Raw genomic sequence first — 4,822 nt, 5'->3', positions numbered from 1 at the left:
ACGTATAGTGAGCTGATGATGATGATGATGATGATCTATAACGAACATACGAAAGCTTGGACAACGGTATATGGATAAATTCGTTTATCCCGTTTTACAACTCACTGTTATCTAATCGGTTTGTACGTATGTTTCGTTGCCAGGACCATGGTACTTTTTTGTGATTAGAAGACTGCGAAGGACCCTAACTGTACATATGGTATGTTGCTTGTTAATTCAGGGTTATTTCTAAGACTCTTAAATAACATAAAAGCTATTTTATATTGATAAGAAATTGGGTTAAATAAGTGTTTTCAAAATCTCTTTGAAAATAACCAAATAGACAAGTAAAAAAGCAAAAAATAAATAATTTTCTTCTATTGCATGGCATGCTTGTTATTTCTAGGTTACCATTTTATGTAATCTGTTACGATCGCTCTAGAAGTAACAAGTTTGACGTAGGCCATATAGTTAGCGGCACAACCTTTATCCCAGCCATGATGTAATTTAAGATAGTAAGCCAGGCGGCCCCGGTTTTAGATGACTTCTATTAATTCGGGTTATGTTTACAGCTTAAGTTATCCCATGACTCGGTACTTATATTTGAGATTGTAATCTGTTATATTTACTTCATAACGCTATCGTATATTAGTTACCCGACAAGGTAATCTATACTAATGTTATAAAGAGGAAAGATTTGTATTTTTTATGTATTAAAATAACTCAAAAACTACTGGACCGATTACAAAATTTCTTTCACTATTACATATGTTATATATCTGTGAGTAACATAGGCTATGTTTTTTATTTTATTTTTTAATATCACGGGGACGAAGTGACGAGCAACTGCTAGTTTGATATTTTTATATATCTTGTGGTAGTTATGTACTTTCGTGAAGTACATAAGACCATCTTAACTAGATTTATGAGTTAGATTGAGCTAAGGCCAGCACTGGTATACGCACTGCTAATGCCCTCTAGGCGACAATTTGTCGATATGCTGATACTGGTATTACAAAATTCACACAAAATCAGTACAAAATATAGGAAGCGATGTCCCAGATTTGTGCTAAAGGGAAATCATCGGTACCTCCCTTCTAGTTAAGTAAATAATATATGTACATACGTTATTAAAATCAATAGAGATTATTTTAAAGCCTCATGAAGATTAATATAAAAGGTAACGCGAGCAGGTAAAGGTAAAATTGCTCGAATCGGAATTTCAATAATTGAGAAGTAAAACGGAAATGAGTTTCCCTTTCACTGATTCATTTAATACCTCTTTGATTTTTCAATCGAAATTACGTACCCAATTAATACGGAACGTTTAATAAGTAATTGAAAAGTATAATTTTATTTTAATCTATACTATTATAATAAAGCGTAAATACACACGTCTTTGTTGCCTAAGATGTCAACAATTACAGCATATTTTTAATAATACTTTTTTATTAAAAATCTATACACTTACATTATGCTTTAGGCTATATATTTTCATGACATTAAACTTAGGGGGTAAAGGTTTTGGATAAAGACCCTAATGTGGGAAAGAGGTCATAAGTTGCTGCCAACATCAAGAAACCAAGGTTGCCATCGTCATGTCATTTTGAAATTTGCTATTGATAATTTGACAAATGTAAACAATAAATAAAATTTTCATATTTTTATGCGGATGAAGCCGCACGGGAACAGCTAGTTTATTATAAAGGATGATCATAAAAGCAACTAATGAATTGTCGTAGAAAACGTTAATAACCTAATTGTTAAAGGTACATATTTCTGATCCCGTGGTCGTGGGTTTGAATCCCGCCTTTCTACTACTGTCTTAAACCATATCCTTACTCAATCCTAGGACTAAGTTGAAATGGTAAAAGAAATATTAGTAAATTAACCAAAATCTTACATTGAACGTATTACTGATTTGAAATATTCATTTTGTTGTTATAAACAGTTAATTTTAACAACTACAGTTACAAACCGACAACAAAACAATGCCAAAAACCACAGAAATTATACCTGGTAAAAACATTCCATTACGATTAAGTTTGTTACACAAAAACACGAACCACGTATATTTTCGAAAGCCCGCATTACACCTTCAGTTTTAACTGAATAAGCTAACGGTAGAGTTTAACTGTCTCAAAATTTTGCCTACACAAGTTTGCTTTTGTAAAATGCTATGCTAACAATTATAATGAAATGGCACCATAGAAAATCTGGTATCACCAATTTCTCACACAAGCATTAAAAAACGCAAATGAATAAAATCATAGTTGTATTTTATATATATAAAATCGTAATAAAAACATCCATATTTCCACTATATATTGAAGTCTTTATATTGATGGTGTTTCAAAGGAATTCAATTCGGGGAAAAAGTGTATTTTTGTTTCATTTTGAGGCCACAACAGATATAAGCCCCCGCTGCCATACATGTCCGATGCAGCAACGCCCTGATAACGGATGAAGCTTTTTATTCAAATTTTCAACTGCGAAAATGTCCATGCAACATTCGTAACACTATTTACGATCACGCAAATATTGCAATTTCATTTCGAAATGTACTGTGAAAAGAAAATTGTATGTTATTACAATATCAACGAATGGGCAAAAATGTAAAGTTCAAAGTTCGCTAAAAAGTCTCCATATGTGATAGAATTAAAATTGATAACACTAAAAATGAAAATGGCGCAGAGATAATGCTATTCTATCATCATCATCATCTTTCTTCTTATCCTACTCTCGTAGGGTCGGCGCAACAGGTTTTTGTCCTCCACATAACTCTATCATACGTCATCTCAGTCATTCCCTTTCTGATCATGTCACCTTTTACGCAATCCATCCAGCTCTTTCTAGGTCTACCTCTACCCTTCCACACTCATAACTAACGTTCTCCTTGTAACATGCAATTCATCCCTCCTCATAACATGCCCATATCATGTTAACTTTTTACCCCTTATCTTCTCTACTACTGGGGCGACTCTTAAAATATAATGTTATTCTATATATCTGAAAGAATAAACATCAAATTGTTAAACCCAATTCCTTTCGCAGGTTCAGTATGTACAGTCGGGGAATTTGACATCGTTCTAGTTTAAAATCTACAATCGTTTGAGGTTTTGTCCACACTAAGACGACGCTAAACTTTAACCAATATGACCTAAAAAGCTAATAAGCCCTAAAAAGAGGTGATTAGGCCATAGTCAAGCACGGAGTCTCACTGTTGGTTGGTTGACTTAACACATGTCTTTGAATTTCTTCACCAATATGTGCTTTACTATGTTTTCTTTCACCGTAATAATACCATATATCTTTATCATCCGAAACATCTGATTTCACCTTCTTAAATACATTCTTCTTCTCATCCATCGATAAAACTTTTTTTTTAAGATATTTTTAAATTCAATTTTAAACAAAAGATAAAAGTGGAATTGTTGAAATGTTCAACCCTCTCGAACGCTTCATATCGATGATTAAGAAGTTAAGGATTCGAAAGAATGCTCAGCTGGAAGTGTATGGAATTCCTCAGCAGCCTTCATTCTCTCGGTCGCCTTTTAGTATTTCACAATTTTAATTAAACAAAATTTCCGCCCCCGTACATTCCATTACGTTTGGAATTTTAACAACTTATTGATAGGTTGCGAGACTCAAATAACTTACAGTCTTTTGAAGATTCATAAAAATATTTAGCAAATATATATAATAGAAATGTAGATATACGTCTATTGGAGGAATCTGGAAAGGTATAACTTTTTTAGTTATGAAATTTTGACACGCATTTTTATAAGTGTAGAAGTAGGTTTAAGTCAGTTATTTTTAATTAAAAACTTTTAAGTTTGCGTTTATTTCTAAAAGCCATTGATTAAAAAGTCGGTAAAAAGTAGTAATTTCTTCTAGAAATAGTAAAATAAGTGTTAGTAGACGCACCTTTGAGCTTAAACAAAACTTTATAATAAAGTGGGTCGCTCTCTGGAGGTGAAACTTTTTTCATTCAACTAACTCATAATCCCTTTTCAGAGTTACAGTAAATTATTTCTTATATTTATTTCTGATATAATGAATTGAAAATAATACTAACTAATGCTAGTTATTATCAAGCTTACTTTATTTCAATGAATTCATACCATCAGGACATAAATATAAATGTGAATAAACTGACTGTACAAAGCATACAATACACTATACTACAATTACTATAATTAGGGTTTAAAACAATCCACGTCACCACAACATCCCGCTCTTTACTACATTGTTTTAATTTCTGCATTTTCGTGTGAAACCATTAAATCGAATCATAAATCATTGGGATGCACTGCCACTCGCATTTGTATAAATAGGATATTATTTTAGCTCGACGCCGCTGTGTGGTTGATTCCAAAAATTCAGCAATGCAACTGTTACATCCATACGGTTTAATGCAAATTTATTGTGTTCAATGCATGCGCCGGCCACTACGAAACTTTTATCAATGTACTTTGGGCGGTGGAACAGTAATTTTGACTTACTATTGTATATGAGGTGTGTTTCTGTAATTTATACCTTTAGAATTGAGTTGGCTTGCTTAACAATAATGTTGTTTTTTGTCAACAAAATTAAGCCTCAAAAAACTTTCGTCGATTAGTGTTAGAAAGTCATTAAGATCCTCAAAGCATAAAGCTAAATAAACAGGAGTCATCTTTGTATAGTTTATAAGTCATAAAACAATTTTTAAACTATGTTACAGCGGCATTCGGGAGTATCGTAAAACTATGTACAGTCGCGTACTAAAGTCAAGGAGGGCGTCAATATACAAAAGAACGAAATGAACTGATAAAGCTCTCTATTCGAGCTTCACTTTATGTTG

This window comes from Papilio polytes, unplaced genomic scaffold (genome assembly GCF_000836215.1).
Source record: "Papilio polytes unplaced genomic scaffold, Ppol_1.0 DF822733.1, whole genome shotgun sequence".
NCBI classification, from domain to species: Eukaryota; Metazoa; Arthropoda; class Insecta; order Lepidoptera; family Papilionidae; genus Papilio; species Papilio polytes.
The sequence above is the reverse complement of the archived record's forward strand: the minus strand, read 5'-3'. Positions refer to the sequence as shown.